General features: G+C 45.8%; 1 long non-coding RNA gene across 3 annotated transcripts in view; it reads right to left on the reverse strand.

The window, feature by feature from the left end:
• The window catches only part of LOC106496312 (uncharacterized), a 170,237-nt gene that overhangs the window by 130,193 nt on the left and 17,348 nt on the right, over positions 1–22,696 (reverse strand). The window contains exon 2 of one of the 3 annotated variants that reach the window (XR_010883267.1): positions 15,843–16,049. The exons of the other annotated variants lie outside the window; for them this stretch is intronic. This is a non-coding gene — a long non-coding RNA (uncharacterized lncRNA). The remainder of the gene's footprint in view (positions 1–15,842; positions 16,050–22,696) is intronic. 3 annotated transcript variants of the gene reach the window in all.

The following is a 22,696-nucleotide window of genomic DNA, read 5'->3' on the forward strand; positions in this document are numbered from 1 at the left end:
TTTTGCCAGGGGCCCCGGGAGCAGCCAGCTGGCCACAGATCACATCTCTGTGCCCTGGCTGGAAGAACGGCTCCTGCAGATCCAGATCCTGCAGGAGCAGCGGAAGGCTTCTATGCAGAGACTCTGAAGAAGAAAGCCCAACTCCTGGCAATCTCCTTAAGCAGCACAGGAGACTTGGAATTTACAAAGTACAAAATCCCACTGTATGGGAAACAGGTAGGTCCTCTCAATCTCCATACCCAGAGTTTCTCAAGTGGCAGTGCCACAGACCTGAAGGCCCTGGCGTACTTGCGATTACTCTCCATATCCTTGCATGGACTCCGCTACGCAACTTGCAGAGGAAACCAATACCTGGAACAGACCATTCTGCCATGCACGCAACAGCAAAGCCACACATCTCCCAGCTACATCTCAATTTTCTCTGCCTTTTATGTGGGCCTTAAGAGAGAAACAAGAGGCCAGCTAAGCTGTTCCACGTTCCGCAGTGCTACAGGATGAAATAAATAGGCAAGCCAGTGCCAGGGTGCCTTGCTGCTTGTTTGTGCCTCGCAGAGTTCAATCCATCACACTGTTTATTTTAGGATAAGTGAGAGTCAGCAAATGCTTTTTGTAACACCTCTCTGAAAACATGTCAGGGAGAGCAGTGCCAGTTGCACGCTGAGCAGGGACAAGAGTGCAGTATTGAACAGGACGTAATTCCTCATCCTCCCCCAATCCAGCCTGTAAAACCTCATACTTCATGTCTGGATTTTCTTCCACTTCAGATTCTTTGTTCTTATATCTACACAAACAGGAAACCATGCCTTAGGAAAACCACACTTGAAGGTCGGGTCTACATCTCAACCCAGCCCTAATTAATGACATGGCTGGACCTCACTAGGGCTTTTACCAGTTGAAAATGTTATGAAGACGCTATAAGCTCATCTCACTAAGAGCATCTGACACCTGACAGAAGTCTAAATTCTCTTACGGTTGTCTGCCTGCTACCAGGTAGGCACAACTGCTTCAGACAGAGATTCTTATCTGTATTTCCTGTCTCTTCTTAATATCTGGAACCGGGATACAGTCCGAGAACGAGCTTTTCTATGCACATCTCCATGGCATGCTTAATCTTGACTCTGGTGCTATCTGAAAGCAGCTACCCATCCAAGCATGCACTGGGAAATGCCTAGGGAGAATAGCAGCTCTGGGTGAAACCTAGGTTGACTGTGGTCTCTGAAGGTGATCAGAAATGCCATCACAAAATCCATGGCTAAAATCAAAAGCAGAATTCACTTCCAGTTTCTTGTAACCAAGACCTAAACTACATTAGGACTGCCCCACACACAAACACACCCCCATCCTCTTCACAGAGAAGATGTTTTAAAAATACACAACAGTGGCAAAAGCACCTTCATGACGGTAAAACTGGGGCTTTTGTTGGTCTACTCTTCTATTTGGGAAATTCTTACAAGCTTAATGGGGCAAAAGCACTCCTTTCCCCAGTGCAAGCCAAACCTCCAGAAGTCTGTGTCTGTACAGCTCTGCAAGCAAAGTCCTTCTGGCGAGACCCTGGTCTGAGGGAGGTACTGGGAGCAGGACCTCTCCGCTACTACTACTACTCTTGCTCTTTGATCTGTGCCTGGTCTTGGGGACTTCAATTCTCTGTTACAGGAATGAAATCTCCCATGGCCTACAATGCTATAAAGCAGGGTTACATGATGGCTGTAAAATCACCGAATTCCTGCCTTTCTTTGTAATCCCCCAACAGCTGAACCAGAGGCTCCAGGAGATGCCCACAGTAGATACAGACCAATGTTGTCTAACTGGTCGTCAACATGTGAGGATAATACAATAGTGCTTCTCCTCCCTATTAAAAGGAATTTAGGGGATTCATATTTGGAAAGATTTTATAAAGTGTTACCAGTACTTCTATACTCCTTCTCAGATCAAATATTTAAAAAAAAAGAAGTCCACTTAAAAGTAGCTTAAGACACATGAGAGGTTTCTGGCCACTGAAGCACTTAAATATCTACTTCCACATCTGCAGTAGCAATCCCCTCAGGGCAAAGGCTGTATGGGCCTGCAAATCCAATAGTCTGAGCAAATTGTCACATCACCTGCTACAAATACAAAAGCAAATTGGCTGGTAATTCACAAAAGAATCTGCCACTATTTCTAAAAAGATCTCCATGACTCTACAGCTCTGCACGTGTTACAAGCAAGCAGGAGTCAATCAATAGCCATGACACAAAAATCTAAATCAGAGATTAGACATGATGAAGAGTTCAGCCACACGGAAGAGCCATTTTACCTTAACACTGCTAGTGGACAGCCCTCCAGAACAGCTGATTTCTCTACTTGCAAAAGAAACAAAAGGCACTTTTTATATATAGTATGGATGCAATTACTTTGGAGTTTCACTTAGGCTCATTGGAGTGTGTAACAGTTATAATGGTACAAGAACTCTACAGCGTTTATGGTCCAGTCCACAGGAGAGGAGAAGCTACAAATAAGCCTGAATGGGAGCCTAATTAGTACACAGGCTAAGCCTTTTTTTTTTCTTTTTTTTTAATTCTTTACAACAGAATAGATATTTGGTATTCACCCATCCACTGGAAACTGGAACTTGCCCAGGTTTCCATTCCTGTGCCACTGGTTCACATCCAAGTGGGCAATATTTAATCTTCTGCATCACCAGTGGGCTCAAACAATAGTCTCTTTCATTCTTTGGGTCCCACACACAGGCACGTGGCAAAAGGAAACCATTAGCTGTTGAGCCCACTTCTAACCCCAAAGGCCTCAAAGAGCTTTCACAGGTGCCAGATGCAGTTGCCAGTCCATCTCCAAGGCCACTCGCACACTTAGCTCTGTCCCCAAGCACAGGCTGGTGTCAGGGCATGAAGTCCCTCACTGAGCACTAGTCTGGATTCCCGGGAAGTCTCATGCAAACACACTTCTATGCTTTTGCTGCAATGAACTGCAACTTCCTACATTTGGCTCGATCACTATGAACCATCCGGGCTTTCCAGAGCTTTGGTCAATCTGAAGCTTGCAGTTGCTTTTTGCTACCATGTATTTATGAATTTCAGTTTACAGCTTAGTTACCAGTTTACAACAACAACATCAAAACACAAAGCTGGCCACAAAAATAATCACGAATCTGGTCATTACACTTTTCACAGCATCACAGAATAGTTGGGGTTGGAAGGGATCTCCGGAGATCATCTACTCCAACCCCACTACTCGAGCCATAGCAGCTGCAGCAGGCTGCCCAGGACCATGGATTTTGAATATCTCCAAGGATGGAGACTCCACAACCTCTCTGGGCAACCTGCTCCAGTGCTCAACCACCCTCACAGTAAAGAAGCATTTTCTTGTGTTCAGACAATTTCCTGTGTTCCAGTTTGTACCCATTGCCTCCCATCCCGTCACTGAGAACCACTGAGAAGACTCTGGCCCCACGCTCTTAACATCCTCCCACCTGATATTTATACACACTGATAAGGTCCCCCCTGAGCCTTCTCTTCTCTAGGCTGAACAGTCCCAGCTCTCTCAGCCTCTTTGGTTCTTTATGTTAGATCGATTCTTTAAGCTTCCAGCGTTCACAATTTCAGGATCTATTCTATCACCATAAAGGCTAAAAACGTGCTTTGTTGTTAAACAAAAGCTGAAATTCTCACATGACTACATCACTCCAGGAGCTAAGGAGTTGTGCTAAAATTATAAGAGTTGCTAACAGTGAGACTAATTAGATCCTATTTAAAAAAAACAGAAGAGACTAGCTCCTTACTTTTCATCAACGGTAAAATCAACCAATTCTAGGCATTTCTTTTGCAGTTAATGGTTGCTTTCATCAACCCCCCACCACCACAGTCTCCTGAAATTCCTTTATTAAACTGGATTTGCAGCCCACTCCATTAAACCATCCACGCTGACAGTGTTTAAACAGCACAAATGTAACTATAAGAACCTACAAATGTGTCTCTCTTATTGGAGCCCAGATGGCAGGTTTGGTGCTGCAGAATACACTGACGCAGCCCGACAGGCAAAGGCTCAATGGGAGACCCCAGCGTTGGCACATTTTGGACCCTGCAGCAGCTGCATCAGGCTGACGTGGTGAGCTGTCAGAGTGGCTTGCCGTGTACCATAAATCAAGGTCTAAGAGGACAAAAATACCTTGTGACTGTCTGACATCAGGCTGCACGGACAGATCCAGTGTTCTCTGATGAGGAAAAGACTCCAGACATACGGTCCATACACGTTTAACTCCAGCCACGTGGACAAGCCCACTGGAATCAATGGCTCTACCCACCTCCCTTTAAGTTATTCCCATACTGAAGTGCCTTGATGAAATGAATTCAGAGGGTGGGAAAACACAATACAGGAAGTATTTTTTGTGGGTGAGTAACACATACCAGCCCAAAGCTAGGCAAGAAGAAACAAGGGGGTGGGGTATAAGAAGGAAAAAGCCATTTTTCATCAGTTTAAATCACTATTTGCATGGATGGTGAATTTCAAGCTTAATATTTGGCTCCTTTTAAAGCTTCATTCTTGGTAGCTGCCTCTTCCAAGAAATGGATAGGAATTCAGCGATAATTACTTTCTCTGCATACTGTCACACTTGGCTTGACGTCTAAGCTCTAACCTCGGTGCGCACCCACATCCCCCACTGCACGCAAGAGGAGCCCCACATGCTTTGAATTGGCACATGATTCGACAAAGGCAACTGAGGTGAAGATTTCAAAACATCTCTGGGAATAGCAATGCAGAGAAATTTTGGCAAATTAGGCTCTATCTTCCTGTTACTTTTTTTAACTCCCATTTATTAAGGGCACATGTTCAATATTCTGTAAATAATAACAGAAAGCGTTTTCACTTAAACCAAAGCCCATGGAATAATTTGACTCATTTCAGCAGTTGCTGACAAATCCAAATAAATGCCTACCCACTTTTACATGCGTCTTTAATGTGCAGCTCAGTGAAGGCAATGGGCACTAGACCAGAATCTTCTTGAAGTGAAAGAAAATATTATTATTAGGAAAGATTTCATAACAGTGAAGGATTAGGCTTTGTCCAAACATAGATGTTGCATTGGTTTAACTAAATCCAGCATGGAAAAGTTTTACTTACTGCACCAGTACTTTACATTATGAAGCTATAGCCTCACAACAGTACTTTTTTTTTTGCTAATACCCAAAAGAGAATCTCTCTTCTGCTTGGAAAAAGAGATGCAAACATTCCCACCAAGGACTGAACTATATCTCTACCTGCCCTGTCCCATGCATTTGTGAAAACAGGTTTCGCTCACTGCATTGCACCTATGAAGCCACCCTTCCCTCAAACACAGACTATAGCAGAGTGCAGTCACTCCCTTCCCTGTATCAAGATTTTAATACTTCTCACCAAAACCAAAAGGCAGTTCAAACAAGTCCCTGTTCCCCTCTGCCTGCTTTCTCCTGTATCACATCTGTCTTTTGCCAGGATTTCTCCAGCCACATCAAGAGGAAGAAAAAACACAAACACAAAAAACAAGACCCCTGCAAACATGTCTGACTTCTGTGTAACCCTCCCTGTGTTTGCCAAATAAATATACCGTCTACTACTAGCACAGAGCTCCAGGTACCAGCTGTTTGCTCCTCACTCCCAGAGCTGGCTCCCATCAGTCCTACACTACATACAAACAGGGCAGCGGTGAAGTTCCAGTTTAGCTGAACAGATATGCTATTCTTGTTGGGATTTCAGTCATTTTGATACGTGAATGTGCACACAAAAATCAACTAAATTTCCTGCAACCCAAAGAGCAGATTTTTTCAAAATTTCTTCCAAGACCGGTGATCTACTGAGCCTCTTCTGACCCATTTGTCTGTGTTATTAGCGTTTTTACTGCTGCAGTGTCACACAGTCTGTGCTCTTAAAAGCTTAATGTCTACATTTTTTTTAAGATTTTGCATTCTGCTTCTTAAATGAATTCCATGTGTTGGTGTTAAGACTAGAATAAAGAGAGAAATAAATAAAAAGCAGTAGGGTTATTTTATTACTACATTAGCATCTAAAGGCATCAAAGGAAATCCTAGCCATATAATACCATTCGCCGTATATACATAAATACGGTATTTAACTGTATTTATAACACCTGCTCCATGAATGTCACACAACTTGCAATCCAAACAGTTTTTAACCAGATGACAGCGCTCTGCAAGGTGCAGAGTTCACTCTGCCAACTCTTCTCATGGTTAGGCATCGCTGCCCCTTTTGCTACTTGTCACTGCCCCTTTACTGGAAACATGGCCTCTACAGCCTTGCCCAAAGGGTGATTCACCCAAGTGCTGTTTGATTTGCTTCAGACAAGGGAAAAATCAGTAGGTCAGATGAAACTCTTTAAGGAGGCGATCTGAGCTAAGTGGGCATGGAGGCTGAATGCCTGGAGCCGTGTAACCCCTCCTGCCATGCTTTCACGGCATTGACCACCATGTTGATGGCTTCCCTGCTTCGCTCTGACTAGTGCATACATGCAGGTTTACAGTCTCATGGGGGAGAAAGGCGCACAGCTTGTGCCCACCAAAACATACAGGTGCAGGCACCTGTTGTGTCTCGCCTACTAGGCAAATGCCTTAACATCAAGAGCAGATCCACCTATCACCATCCTGTGGAGATACCCTTAATCAGCCCACCGGCAGCTGCCCCCAAGCGCACCCATTGCTTTCATACACCACCCAGGAACCGGGGGAGCACTCTGGAAAGCTGGCTGCCTGGGGACACTGAGCGCCTGAGTTTCTCTCCCCTCATTCCCAAGATCTGCATAAGAACAAGATCAGCCTTTCCTTAAGCATCGGGCTTATTCTTGTCGCTCACCCTTGCTAGGAGCTAGGAGCGAATCCTAGCCCCATTTAAGCTTTGCCGCTGATTTCAATGGAGACAGGATTTCACTCTCATGGTCATAATCTTCTCGAGGGACACAGTAGGCGAATAGGAGATCTGTTTTCATGCAGATGCCCTTCCTTTATCACCAAGAATGGGAAGAGATTATCGCAGGTAGATACAATCTTTCCTAAAGCGAAGCAATGGTAGCTCCAATCCGTAGCTCCAATCCATAAACCCGTGATTCAACTCACAGAGATTTGGAGGCTATCTGGCTGAAATATCTGGCATTACCTCCTTCTACAGGCCGCTCAACTCACGAAACCCTCCTTGCCAACTAGCTGGAACGCATTCCTCTCAGGGGCTATGCTAGAGCAAAGTCAGACGCCTTTCTAGACAGCTTTCCCAGTTTATACAAGATACCAAATGCAAAACTGATAAAAGGCAATATTTTTCCATAACCAGACTGTGGGAAATATCTGATGAGAGAAGTTCCTGAGGTTAAAGAAAAAGATAAGAAAGGAAGGAAGGAGTGGGCATTTATAAGCATATCGAGGATATTGTAATAAATAGCTTCGTAACATTTGAACTTCATGATTCAGGGCTTACTAGCAGTAAAAAATAAAAAAAAAAACTGAATATAGCAGATGAAATCTACTGAGCCTCTTCTTAAGAAGACGACACCCCCTGCCCTTCTCTGACCCGTCTGCTGCTGCTTTCTCGTGGAGGCAGGAGACCAGACCAGGCGCCTTCGTGGCTGAACCAACACGGCAGATCTCGCGTCCCTACGCACCGAGGCACCCGCTCGCGCTCCTGCTGACCGTACGGCACGTGGCTTTCCAAAAACTTGCCCGGTGATCCCAGAAGAGCCCCAGCTCAACAGCGGTGTCACGCCGAAGTTTCCGGAACCGAGTCGCTGGCCGGTTGCCGGGATCCCGGGCAGCAACGGAGACGCCGCCCTCGGCCCAGACGCCTGGAGAAGATGCGCAGGCGGCTGACAACATGGATTTAACACCGCCACACGCGTGTTTTAAGGAGTAGCCAACACGCCTGCACTCACAACACATCAAACCACCACGAATGCGACCATTTCCGCCCGGGGACCCCGCGTCGGGGAAGGGCGGAAACCCTTCCGCACTGTCCGAACTGCCCTCGAAGGCCCCGAAATCCCACGCGCACCCCAAAAACGGAGGGGCGGCGCTGCTGGCGAGCGGAGGCAGCCGCGTGGGGCCGCGCGCCCGAGCCAGCAGCAACGCCGGCCTCGGCTCTCACCCAGATCTGCCCAGCCCCTTTCCCGATTAAATATCTCGGAAAACTAGTCACGCCACGGCTGCTGGCCCCGAGAGGTCCCGGCACCTGCCGGGCTGCCTCCTCCCAGGACACAGCGCGCTGCGTGATGGAGGGACACCCTGGGCCGCAGGTTGGAAACACACCAACTCCCGAGAAACGTGCCCAAAACTACCATTAAGAAGGATGTTTGGAGCCCGAGCTGATGTTGATTCAGTTAAAATATTCTCGCTGCCTTCCGTGCTGAACCAGGCTTTTCATGCAAACCACAAAACCCAGCTTAGCTCTCCGTCGCGTCCTCCCCGGTGCCCAGACGGCTCCTCCAGCCTTGATGTGCAGCATCCTGGGCATCCATGTGCTGCAAGAGTCCAAGTCCAGCCACACAAACAAGTCCCTCTCTTTTAAATGAAGCCCATGTGCTCATTTTTAGCTCTGCCATCCAGCAGGGCGGACTTCTGAGGTATCAGAAGTGCTGGAGCCAGTCAGTGAGATGTCAGAAAAAACATAAAGTTATGTTAGCTGTTTATTTGCTAAACTTTTGGTCTGGGTCTGTTCTATCTGGGTTCATTTTGATGGCATTTTCTTTGCCATTTATCTTTTGTAAGTCCTTCTACATCCCTTTAAAGTCATCCATGCATTATTATTATATACCCATCATCATATCAAAAAAAAAAGTTTACAACCATCCTGATAATACAAAAAGCACCACAAGTATTTTCTTTCCAGGTGGATAAGCTGATATATCAAAAAAAAAAGAGCAGCACACAACACAGCAACAGGCCTGCAATCATAATACTGGCAGAAGAGTCAGGACCCTTTACAAATATACTTTCAGGAAGACTGCAGAAAAATCCTAGTAGATATTAGTATTCTTCCTACCTCAAAAGCAGTATAGATGAACAAAGCCAATGAAAATTACCTGGAAACCTACACTGGGAATTAGAGTGCTTTGGCCTTGATGTTGATCTTGAAATAACCTGGCCCAAGCTCAAGAATTATTTTTCCTGTTTATTTTTAGGATGCATTACCTTCAAACCTTTAGACCTGTCTTTTAAAATATGTTTGACGCATTAGATACCTTTTCCAATTTTTCCACTAGGCTGAAAATAAGATCTGTGAAGTCACATTTATTAAGAGAGACTTGTCCATCACCGATATCTCAGTAAGTACTTTCCAAAGAAAGAGGTGTTCATTTTATAGCAGATGCAGGTTTCCCAACACCAACAACGAAGACATGCATCATGTCAATATCCAGATATGCCAAAGCCAGCCTGAATTTTTCCACGGCTATACTAAATTTTTGGCCTTGGGTTGACAAAGCCCAATTTAGCTAGTAACTGTTGTTCTCACTGAAACAGACTGGAGCTAATTTGCGTAAGAACAAAATATATTAAAGGCTACATTTTCTTAGAGTTAAGTTAGTCAACTTGATGCTTGTGGCTTGCTGCAAACAAGAAGTAAGTATTTTCAGTAACTTTGAGCACATACTTATTTTACTTGTGGAGTTCTGACTGTTTTCAGCCAGGTTTGAGGAACATAACACTGCCACTATGCACTTCCACAATTCTTGTACCTACACTGTCATTAGTCAGGACCGGAAAAGAGGGTAATTGGTGGTTTTCTTTTAACCAAAACAGTTATATTGGTACGGATCTGCATGAACGCAACAAAGCCAATATGACGGCATTCTCTTTTCCTTTCTTTTCATTAGAGTTCGTGATGGCATAAAGCCCTGCCACTGAAAACAGTGCTAATACAGAACAGGCTCTGTGGGACTTGGAGGAAATAGCAGGAGTCCATTCTCCTCTGACCCCTAATGCAGTGGAACGGAGCGGTATAAATAACACACTGTGTCACTTGTGGGGAACCAGGGGATTAGAGACCTTGTGACCCTCAACTGTCTTAAGATCATCACTTCCTTCAGCCCTCCTCCTCATCATGCCCCCACAGAAGCAGACCTCTACTAAAACCATGAAATTGTCTTCTAAATCCAAACCCACGAGTATCCCCATGACAACACACAACCTGGAAGCCTGCAATAGTTTACTGTATGTTATTGTAACTGGTTTGGTTGCGTTGCATTAATGAAGTCCTATTTATCTGGATGCCCCAAGGCATCTTAGGCAGAAATACCTAAACATTATAGCTGTGCATATCTAAAGGAACCAGGAATAACTCTGAAGAATCTAAACTCTCCAAAGAGCATGTGATGAGCCTTCCAGTGAAAGGGATGCTTTTCAAGTATAGTAACACAGGAATCACCAGAATGGATCAAAAGCAACCACCCTTCTTGCTCAGCATCCAGTCTCCAACCTCAGATGCTGAAGAACATACCCACACAGCAGGCAAGCAAGAGAGGATCCTCCAGCCATCACCCACCCTAGGATCCCGGCAGACACAAATGGCTTGCTGCATTCTCTAGCGTAAATCATCAGTTTAAACTAATACATCAGCTCAAATGTACAGCAGCTGAAGAGCTGACACAGTTCCCCTTTTGTCACCCATCACAAGCGCAGCAGCCTCCAGGAAGCAGAGCAGACAGCTGACAAAGATAACAACATAAACCACTGCAGTCACTTTGCAGGAAGAGCACCTGCCAGAACCCCAGCAGGTCCATTCAACCATAGGGTCACTGCTTACACCAATCATGCTTTTTGTTTTTTAATATAGTTTTATTTTATCTCACACCCAGTTTTCTTACTATGTTTTTGCCCCATATAACCTATTCTGAATCTCACCAGGGCACAGCTTCATGTCTGGCAGCAGGTGAGAGTGTTGACACCCAAGCACAGGTGAATTCAAGTGAGACAACCCAGGCATTTGCTACCCACCGCTCTCTACTTCATCCCTCTTCCCTGATGACACCACAGAGCCCTAAAGGTAACTCATTTCAGGTGACTTTGATATGGCTGGTTATAAGGCATGACAATTCATGAGCTGCTTCACATGAGCTTCTCCATTCCCACTCCCAGAACAAAGTCCATGACAAGGGCTGCATGGGTGGCTGGGTCTGCAAGTGTTTTGGTCACCCCAATTGAACCTCCTGCTAGTCAAGACCTTGTGTGTTGTGTCGCTCTGGTTACTTCCTGTGCTGACCTTAATTGCACTGCAGATGCCATTATTTAGTAGCTCAGGTATTACCTCTACCGATATTAATTCCTGTGAACATCTTGTACTGACAACCCTTCATAAAGGCAGAGCCGTCCAGTGACCTGGGAAGCACCGAGGCGCAAACAGGTTCTGCATTCTAGTAAATGGAAGTACATCTGGTTTCAGTGAGTTACCAAGGCAAAACACCAGGTCTTGAGAATGGTCCTTCCCACTGCCAAGCCTGAGAAATAATAAAAGTTGGAAGAGGAAATGAGGAATGAAACAACAAAAAAAAAAAGAACACCCACAACATCACATTGCAGTTCATTTATTGTTTCAAACAGCTGCAGCAGAAATTCTGTTTTTGTTTTTGCTGGCTTTTCTCTTTTTTCTTCCCTCTCACACAAATGAAAACAAGCATGGAAACCAAGGGCCTTGTCAGTGTCTATTTTGTCTTGATTGTTCATTTCTAAGGGCTTGCCAGGGAGACGGACCTCAATTACAACTACCACCAGTACAGCTGAACAGATACACTTTTCCCAGTGATAAAGCCCTTATTTACAGCAGAGTTCACCCCTTTTTCAAGCTGCAGTGCTGCAAAAAGCATCTTTGTCTATCTATAGTAGGGGCTGTACTGACTTCATTACATGAGTTGCAATAAATCCACAGTGCAGAGGAGGCCCTCTTGAAAGCCTGGCGAACCATGGCACTGCCTAAAAGCTTCAATGTTTCACTTCAGCTTCTGCAATCCCCATTAAAAAGATGCAAATAGTTTAACAAAGAACTAAAGCATCTGTCAATCTGCAGCAAATTGGAAGAACAAATTTCATTTTAGCAGCAGAAAGTCTCTTATAAACAATAACGTTACAGAATTACAAGCATACATATCTTCCTAGTCATCTATAAGTCACTACTGAAAATATATATACTCCCATATTGCCAAACAATCCCAGTGAATAAAACCCCATCATGAAAAATAAACAGCTGCTTTTGTGGTCCTTCTAAATACTGTATATTCTTCCACAGAGACTCCAGGTTTGGGGCTTGGTTCCAGAGTTAGGCATAGGTCAGTTTTAGTTCAGGCTGGTCCCACTACAAATTTTGTCACTATCTCCAGGTGGACTGGGATCAAATCCCCTCTTTCTCCAAGAGTAGATTCAGCAGCAAGACAGCTGACACTGCACCCTTGAGACCATGGCCATTGCCAAGGGGCAGAAGAGCAGGAGAGAGCTGGGTACATCAGCACAGCACAAGGGCAAGCCACCAAGGGCTTTAAGGGCGGCCAGCATGACTCTGGCGAATGTTGGAGGGCAAAGTATTTCTGGTAGATTTAAGGAAGACATAAGGCTATACCACTAATGACAGAATATCCTTCCTCTAGGATTTTACGTACCATCTGGCAGCTTACATTCAAGAAAGATGCATTTTAACAGACACCGTTACAGGAGAGAGCTGCTAGATCATACAGGGAAGGAAGAGCCCTCTTACAATAGACAACAGAGCTGGCTTTGTTCAACCCAGCAGGAGCAAGGCTCCGAGGGGATAAGACCACTGTCTACATCACAGAAAGAATGATTTAAGCGAAAGGACAACACTGGCACAAGAACAAATGAGTATAAGCTGGTTACAAATAACTTTTGGCTGGAGCAAGAAGGTCCCTAACCATGCCTGGCTCTCGATGCCTTCCAACAGGAGTAGTGGGGCTGGCAGCCCAATCAGTTTTAAGATGCAGCTTAATAAATTTATTATTGAGATTATACCCTTTGGCTGCTCATAAGGATAAGGAAGGGGCCTTCATGATCCCAGAAGTGTTATACACTCTGGTGTTCGTCCTCTTCTCTCATCAGCAGCGTCTCTTAATTGGTTTCTTGTTATCCTGTATCATCCGTACCCCACAATTTTTACAATTAACCACTGTGATATGAATTGTCTAGACATGTAATAGGAAATTCTGGAAACCCAGAGATTTAAAAGGCTATGGTAGAAAAAAGTCAGGTGCAGAAATCAGGCTAGCTGAAGTCTGCTTCTGTAGCACAGAGAATCACTTCTCAGAACTGTACTACTTATGATTGACGTGAATTACACATCAAGCCCAAGATACCAGCAGGGACAAAACCTCACACTGACCAGAAGGACAGTGCCATATATTTTATGAATTACCCCCCCTCATCTAAACACAGCCCCCAAGACAAGAACGCCCAAAGACTTCACAACGGATCTTGCTCTACTTTTTTGTCACCCTTCCCCATCACTTAAATGACAAGCAAAGCTCCATCACCCCCATTTATCACTGAATGCTCTTCATGTGCATACTATGATAGATTCCAAATAATCATCTCCATCTGAGTATATTTTAAGAGAGGGACTGTCCCTACCACTTCCCAATGTGTCTCCATCCCACTAGCACTCCTGCTATGGCAGATGTTCTGGTTTCTTATCCGTCAAGTACTTCCATCTCTTTCTGGGGATGGCTTTGGAGATTACAGCTCAGTGATATTCTAAGCCATTTGTATCCAAAGACATTCAGATACTTCATAGTTTGGCCTTTCAGCTGCAGATTTTCAATGACCAAATCTTAGTTAGGCCAGTAAACGCAGCCTTGCCAATGTGTGACATCATTTCCTCCTGGAGATCCCCAGTGGCTTAGATACAACTATCAGGATATGTGAACTGATTCATTTCTTGTCTTCCACTGCCTTCTAACGCAATGCTTGATTTGGGAGTTGCGAGGGTTTTCATTAGATCAGTGGGTTTCATATGAAATAGTCAACCCCCATCTTTCTGCAATGCTGGGAAGTCAACGTCTGTACTTGTGTGTTTGCTGAGCAGTCACGCGGGATTCACAGCACGCAGTCAACTTGGAACTCTGGGCTTACCTTCAAACTCGCAACCAAGCGTGCAGGAGCACCTCTGGTGCATGCTCCAAAGGCTTTCCATGCCTGTAGACAGACACAGGCTGGATTACAGTCTTTACTCAGGCCAAAATTTAATTGGCAGCGAGGACACAGGGAAAAAGAAAACCCAAGCACAGACAATCATCCAGCCCCCAGAAAGGATAGGCAAAATCGGCTGGGAACGAATCCTAGGGCATCCCAGGCACAAAAACCACAGGTACATCCCCCAAAACACTCCAGCCACTGCTACTCAGGAATAGGTGGGAGTTCTACTTTTAACTTAGATTAGGGTAGCATTTGAGTTTCCTTTCAAATACAGCAAGCCTGAGCTTATACAGGTCTTGCTGTGCAACATGCAGAGCCAGGGCAGGTTGTCCCAGGCACTGACAGCTGGGTCTCAGTCACACCGGTGAACGGCAAAATGAATAATCCCTTGGAAGGGCTCTACCATCAGCAAAATCTCATCTAGTCCATCTCTGCCGAAAGCCTCCCCACCCATCAAGACAGGAAACTGTAGCCATCTATAGCCCCAAGTTGCTGGGGATTACTTAACGTTTGGACAAACATTTGAAAGTGAGGAGTGCTATGAAAGTGTTAAGAATTATGCAAATACAAGGAGAACAGAAACCGCAGGCATCTAATAAGAGTTTGCCCTCATTCTATCAAAGCCTCACAGTAATAATGTATTTCTCCAGTAAAGCTGCTGGAATAGTTTCACCTCCTTTAATTCACTAGTATTTAGTCTTTCGTACATGCCAAGAGTGCATGAAATAAATTAGTACCTACATTTCATCTAAATTTACTGTAACAGGTATAGGGGGAAAAAAAAAGAAGAAAAAAAAAGAAAAAAAAAGACCCTTGCAGAGGGAATCTGCTTCTCATTTCAGATCTTTGGCCAGGCTCAAACTGAGATACCACTGGATGGATTTAACATATTACCACTGTCCCTGACCACTCAAATGCTAGAGGTTACTCTCCTCATAGGTCAGATCACTTCAAATATGAATTCCCTAATCCGCTTCAGCAAGCAAGGTTGACCTAAACAGTCTAAACAGGCTGAGAAAACCTGCCTGATTTTTTCTTCAGTGGATTAGGCAGTAATCATATTTTAAAGGTGCTCTAGTTGACTCAGAAAAGGTCTGTCCTCAGTCCAGGTCAGCAAAACAAAGCAAGAGCATTTACACCAAGACCTGCATTGGTATAGGTAATGTGGCTTTAAAAAAAAAAAAAAAAAAAAAATCAAATTAGCAAAGATTTTTCATGTAGACAAGTGCTTTAGTATCTTAAAAAATAATCTTAAAAAATAACTTCACTATCCAAAGACTTACTTTCCCCCTTAAATCTCATGCACAGAGGAAAAAAAATCCATATCCAGGACTTGCAAATTCCCTATCCTCACATGCAAAGGCATATTAGCTCTGTTCCACAGACAAGAAACTAAGACATCTCACATTTGCCTTGGCTTGATCTATGCTTAAGATTTGCCAGCAGCCTGTAAAATTATGGGGGCGGGGGAGAACATCAGAAATACATGCACAGCCCCAACCGGTGTATTTATGCTGAGAAAATGCAATTGATTCAGAAATAGCTCTATGGAGGCTGGGGAGGGAGAGAGGAAGGAAACAGAGAAAGAGCTTTTTTGCTGAAGAAGCTCATTTCGTTCTGGGAACCGGTTTCGGCTACACCAGCAGAAGAGCCAAACGCAGCGGCAGAGGAGCGGGGTAACCTCACCTGCTGGGTACTTCAGACCGCAGAGCCCTAGGTGAAAGCTCTATCGCCCAGATCAGAGGTAGACAAACTCCGCTTGCCAGCATTTACGCTTATTAGCTTACCACAGATGTTGCTTCACAACAAACTTTCCCCCAGAAATGCTGCCTCCTCTTTTCCTATAGATAGACAGCAAACTGGACCGGGGAACTGATCTGGCTGAAAAATAACCTGACAAAAGGAAAAAGAAAAGAAAAAAAAACTATAAGCTTCATAGTGTCGATAGTTGCTCTATCAGACCGGTTTTAAGTGTAGGAAACACAAGGAGCAGTAAAACTCGGACCAAACATCAGGAATCCCTAGCTTCCACTCCTGGACCCAGATCCTACCAGCTTTTCGATGGGGAGAATATTAATTCTATCACAAAAACCCATAAGGAAAAATTAAGAACACTATGAGGCAAAAAGAACAGCCCAATCCCCCAGTGTAACACTTTGCCCACTGAAATCTAGCTCCTCTCGTCTGTGTGCATGTGCACAAGTATGAGTGTGCATCAGTGTGATAAAAGTTTCCAATTCTGTACAGTAACCTTTAAGCAAAAGAAGTACTCTAAAATATTTTTAAACACATACAGAGCCTAAAACAGCAGCTCTTATTGGTAATATAACATAATTAATGTCACTTGGTTACATCATCCAGGAAATTAATCTAATCAGCTAAAATAACAAGACAGTCAAAACTTGGCTCCAAAGGGAAAAGCTGCCCTTTCTGAGCAGATCTGCTTTGCCACACACCGCGGCGCAGTTTAACCCCCTGCTACCACGGACGAGGCTCTCAGCAAGATTTTTGGGACCGTCTGCTGCATCTCGCCCTGCAGCCTCTGGGCACAGCACCGGTCACAGGGACTCGGCTCAGTAGTCTATCTCTGACCCTATTTAAATTGAAGCAAAGGTCTACAGTCATGCGCTTTTTTTTTTTTTTTTTTTTTTATGACTACTGATTTTGTACATCTTTGGGGGAGGAAGTTCTAATCAAAACTAATTTAACGGGGGGTTTCTCAGGGTAGGAATCACCGCTCAATCTGAATCTGAAAAGACAGCTAGAATCAGGTGAGAGAAGGAAATGGCAAAAATCAGTTGCCCTTTAAGAATACACATTTCTAAAATTATTTGGGGCTGCAAGACCAAGGTAGCTGTAGGAACTGATCTCGAGGGAACGATAGCCACTTTACTTCAATTGCAGTTTACACCGCTGAGCTTTCAGTGCTGGGTAGGCGTCATTATCCTAAGCCTCCTTTGTAAACCATTCTGAGAAGCTCAGAGGAACAGGTGGCAATTGCAAAACACAAGTATGTGCAGGCACCCCTCTGGCTGCCCAGCGACACCGAGGCCGAAGGAGCACAAATGCTTGGCTGCCGTTTGGCTGCCTCCAGGCGCATCCCCCCTCTGCGTGGCCCTGCGGGCAAAGCACCGCTGCGGCTCCCGCTCCCGCTGCGGCTCCCGCTCCCGCTGCGGCTCCCGCTCCCGCTGCGGCTCCCGCTCCCGCTGCCGCTGCCGCTCGGGCTTTTGAGCACCTGCTGGAAGAGGGGGAGCACCGCCAAGCGGAGCGGCTGGCCAGGCTCGAGCGATGCTCACCGCCGCGGCACGCACAGGGGCGGGGGGAGCCCGGCCCAGCTCCTCGCTCCGCTCCGCTGCGGTGGCGAGGAGAGACAGCGCTGCATTTTTCATTGATGAAACAGCAGAGAAAGGGCTCTTGCTGCTTCCCTGCACATTAGTCAGCACACGAGAACAAAAAAAAAAGAACAAATCCGCTTGGTAGCATTAGGGATTATGACTCAGACTTTTTTTTCCTGTGATTCATTCGGAGCTCGGAGTCGTGGCACCGATTCGGAGCGGCCCCGTCATGTCAGGTTCCGGCCAAAAACAGAAAGGTTTTTCCCCTTCCCACTGCTTCATTCCCTGGAGTCGCAAGTTATCCGTTCAGACCCCTCCTCCCCCCCACGCAGGTACCCAGGCCCCGACGGGGAGAACGCCACGCGGGATCCGGGCACGTGCCCGGCAGGCGCTCATCACCCCCGAGCTCGTCAGCACCCCACGGGACCCGCGGGACCAGCCCGTCCCAACTCCAGCGTAAACGTGCCAAGTCTCGGCCCTCCGGCAAGCAGGATGGCGTTGAACGCAAAATAAGTCGGGGCTATTAACGGCGAGCGGGAGCGGGACGGCTGGCTGCAAACCCTTTGGTGGGAGGCGAGGAGTCAACCAAAGATGACGCCGGAACGGGGGCGCAGCTTCGGAGGAAGCGGCGATCATCTGTCAGGGACAAGAAATGTCAAATCCGAGCAGAAGCGACTCACCACGTCAATACAAAGGACACAATCACCCTTTTCACTCTTCCCCCCGGCCCCTGGGGTCAGGCGTCAGAGACGCCCACAGCAGTTTCTCGTGACGCTGCCCCCGCTCGCACATGCAGCAACATCAGCCCCTGCGACAGGAAGGACACCGCAGGGTCAAACAATACCTAACCAGCGGCTAAAAGCCAACAGGGGATGACCAGAAGCACCTCCACGGGCTGTCCACACGGTGGGGCACCCTGGTCGCAGGGTCCCGCACCTTGCCCCACAGCTGCCCCATTACTGCATTCATTTCTCCAGCACATTTTCGAGATATCCCGCAAGAAACGGTGGTTTCTTTGCTTCCGTCCCCTCCCTGGAAAGCTAATTATGTCCCTTAGCACACGGCATGCTCAGCCAGCCCAGGAGCGCAACCCTCGCCGCGCTGAGCACTGCCCCAGTTCAGCAAGGTGTTTAAGTCAAACACATCCTTCGCCGTCTTGCTCAGACACAGCTGTGGAAAGCACTTTCTTGGTAGGCTGGTCTTCATCCAGCAGACTTCTGCGAGACTGTATCACTTCCACGGGTGAAATTTCTTCATCCCTTGGGAAGGGACACAGTTTCGCCCCTACGACGAGCTCAAATTAGCTGGGAAGGAGTCCAGAAGCAGGAGAGGGGGCTCACATGTGCTTTCTACCTAGAGAGACCATGTTCTGACTCCTCATGCTCTAACCCTTCCTGTGCATCTGTGATGCTGAAAGAAACTTCACCACAGGGAATGAGACTTTCAGAAGCGTCACGCTCAGCCTGCCATGCCACTTGCAATTTTTACCGGAAAAGGAATTGTAGCTGCAGGATAGGCTGCTGGAGAGCAGAAAGGGAGAAATAGGATTTTGTGTGTTACGTTGCATGAGGAGCCCCCATTCCGGACCCAACCACGCTAGGTGCTGCACAAACAGAACAAAAAGCGATCCCCGCTGGATTTAACACAACAAAAAGGCGAGCAGCCTCTCTGCATTTGGATAATAATAGCAGCAGATAAATTCCACATTTCAAACACGGCTAAGACATTAAACAGAGCCTCTGTAGAAAGATTAGGTAGAATAAAAAAGAAAAAAAAAACAATAAATCCTTATGTTCTTGTCCATGAACTGATTGGCAGCAAAAGCCAGCAAATGTGGCCTCTTTTCCCCTGATATCATAGTGCCCTGCATAACCAAGCGCACTAGAGCTTAACAGCTTGCCCAAAGGGCTGCAAAAGACAGCTCACAGTAAGACCTGCAGTACCTTCCTTGGAGTCTGCTCAGAAAACCAGTGTTCCCCCGCTCAAATGCATCTGTAGGGTTCCTCCTCTTGCTACCCCACTGTTCCCCGACAGACCACGTAAAGGACAGGCAAGCAAGCTTGAGATGCCAGGTAAAAAACACACCAAATCTTCTCCAGCACAAGAGGCTGGGCAAGCAGGGCATGAATACAATAAGGGGAAGAGGAAAGTAACAAATAAATTGTTTCCCCTGGTAGAGCCGCACAGAAAGAAGCTACAAAAGCATTAAGCCTTTTCCAGGCTCCTACAGGAGGGATTTTGAGTCTGAAAAGTCAGAAACAAGCATATGTAAAGGAAGGCGGGGCAGAAAAGAGAATGAAGTGGAGGAGTCTCACCTAAATTAATTTTTTTTTTGACTTACTGGTCATTTCTGTTCTGCATGCTCTAGAGAGAGCCAGTGATTTCAAACGCCGTTTTCATCCTTTCAACAGACTCCTTTGAAGTGCAGGTTCCTATCACCCTACCTAGCATGGAGACACCTCACACTCCTCCTGCCCCCCTCACATCTCCCAGGGTAAGACATTGAGCTGTTGGTACGCAAGATGGCAATGAAAAAGAGAGACCTTCCACTGCAGGCTACGGAGAAGCATCCTTCCCCCGAAACACTACAAAAGCCAGTGAAGTAAGTCTGCATCTTAGTGAGAGATTTTGTTCCTCTGTTCTTGTTATCTAACTTCAAAAAAAACCCTGCCCATTTACAGTTTTGACTAAAATTAATCAATGTCAACAATTAAGTTTTCATTTAAATACTTTTATTTAAAAATAGCTTTCAGATAAATGATTTAAGACAACTAACTTCAAGCTCTAAATTTACTATGATCTACTAGAATCTATTTAAAGACATTTAAAGCATGAAGCATCAATGAGCTTTGCTCTAATTTCCATTAATTAAAAGGTGCTGCTTTTTAGTACACATGAAACATGAAGGCTCTGGAGATCAACCCAAGTCCCATAAATATATTATGATGTCATGTACTGCCGTAGGTGAGCAAATAGACACATTTCATCTTTGAACTGCATCCTGGAAACCCTGTTTCTGCTGCATGGAAAAAAATATATATCAATTGGTTTAATTAAAGATCCAGTAAAACTAGCTGGTGCAGAGGGACTGTCCTTTTCATTTCCACAAGGTAAAGCCAAAAAATTCCAAGAGCCGGGCAGTCAATTCTCCTCTTCTGACAGACGAGCAATAGCCAAGTAGGTGAGGATAAGAACTGCTTATGCTAAAGTCAAGTATTTTCAGGGATGTTTAGGAACCTGAGGATTACATCAGCAAGATTTTCATATGACCTCAACCATACCGTATATCTAAACCATGTTAGGTCACCGACAGACAATCACCACAACATACTGAGCCCGACCCATGCCACCTTGGGAAGTCTAGCCTCTCATAACTGTAGTATCAGTTAATATTGTCTTACTTTGCAATACAAACCAACTGCAATACCGTAGCACATCATGGGGACACATTCACACCTAATGCCAGGTTTGTTAATGCTTCTGGTATCACTGACTGTATAATAAAAACATTAATCTGAATAACATTTGCTAGAAAGGGCTCTCAACTGTTTCTAGGTCTTTCTAAAACTTATTTCTTTACCTGGATTACCATGTCCCTTAGTTAGTTAGTTAGTTATCTGCCCAGAAAAAAACTGTCTCCCCTTTTACAGCCCACAGGACAGGGGAAATGGGGAAGGCAGCAGCAGGTATTTACAGAAGGATGAATACTGACTCCAAAAGGAGAAGCAAGAGCTGGGAGAAGACAGACAGGAAATAATGAAAGGAAGAGAGAAGGTATTTATGAGTATGAATCACACATTTCTCTAGACAGACATCTTTCCATTAATGATGAATATCATAATCCCCCTAAATAATGCAAGGAAAAATTGTTTAATCATTTAAAGGTATCATCAATAATAAATATGTCAGCTCCATATGCTAACATCACTCTTCTCCCCTGCTCGGGGACCGTTTTAAGGAAAAGACTAAGATCACTGTCACCTTTTAATTTTGCAGAGATGCTTCGATATTACAATCACGAGAGCTAGGTGCGTGCCCGAGATAAAGAAGTGGAAATCAGAGTGTGCTCACACTGTGTAAGGTGTAAAAGCAGTTCATACCACTGCTGCCAGTCCTGAATGAGAAAGGACTCCTAGCTGGACAGCTGGGACAGGGGAGGAGTGACGGCAGCGCTCAGACCGAGACTACAGGTCACTCCTCCCACGCAGAGTGTGCAAAAGAACAAGCGGAGGTATGATATTAAGTGCAGGGCAGTTGTACTGAAAGTTTCCGGAGACAGCACATCAAAGGCTCGGGATGTGCCAGCTGCACTAGCAAGCAATGCATGCTGCAGGAAGGCACCATGCTAAGGACAAGCAAGGGTACAGCAACGAAAGACGGGGGACTAACAGGACACAGCGTACTCGCTGCCCGTAGCACAGCAGGCACAAGAGGTATCGCTCGTAAATGGTACTGGGGCTCTTCAGGTGGGCTCAAGAAGCCCACCTGAACCCATTACTTACAAGGGATAGCTACGTGAGCACTAAGGAGTATTTGGAAGGGAAGGAAAAGGAGGAAACGATGCAGGCAGCCTTCCACAGACTGGATTTGTCAGCAGCACATCGCAAAATGAGCTTAAAGCGCTTTAAGCCTCATATTGCTGCGATGCTGCCTGCAAAAGTCCCTGCATTAGAGGCAGGGAGCAGGGGTGCTGTTACCCCTGCTCCCTGGGGAAAGCGGGAAGGTTGCTCAGCTCACCTCAGCCCGGCATCGACCCGCTTCAGCCAGCCACTGGCTCGTCTGCCTGCAAACTGCAGGGCCATTTTGATGTGATTTTGATGGCGTGGGCCATTTTGTCATAATTCCCTGTCATGACGGAGTCACAATTGCCAGGACTGGTCGCAGCAGCGGCGCGCCAAGCAACCAGGAATGAATGCAAACGGCAAGACATGCAGGACCGGGGGCAGAGCCGGGGTCCGGTTTGGAAAGCCCGGCTTGCCTCAGCAGCAACAGAGCAGAGAGAGGAAAAGAGGTCAAAACCCACACACGACCCACATTTCCAAAATACCAGCATATTTTCCAGAAAGAGTTTTCCCTACAAACAAAAGAGGAGGAAGGCAGGCGGGGGAATTAGGCTGTGTAAAACTGGCATAGTTTGCAGAGGTCTTCTAAATGAATTTACAGTAATTCCTTTAAAAAAAATGGAAGGTAACCACCAGCATAGAA

The sequence above is a fragment of the Apteryx mantelli genome, chromosome 2, assembly GCF_036417845.1.
Source record: "Apteryx mantelli isolate bAptMan1 chromosome 2, bAptMan1.hap1, whole genome shotgun sequence".
NCBI classification, from domain to species: Eukaryota; Metazoa; Chordata; class Aves; order Apterygiformes; family Apterygidae; genus Apteryx; species Apteryx mantelli.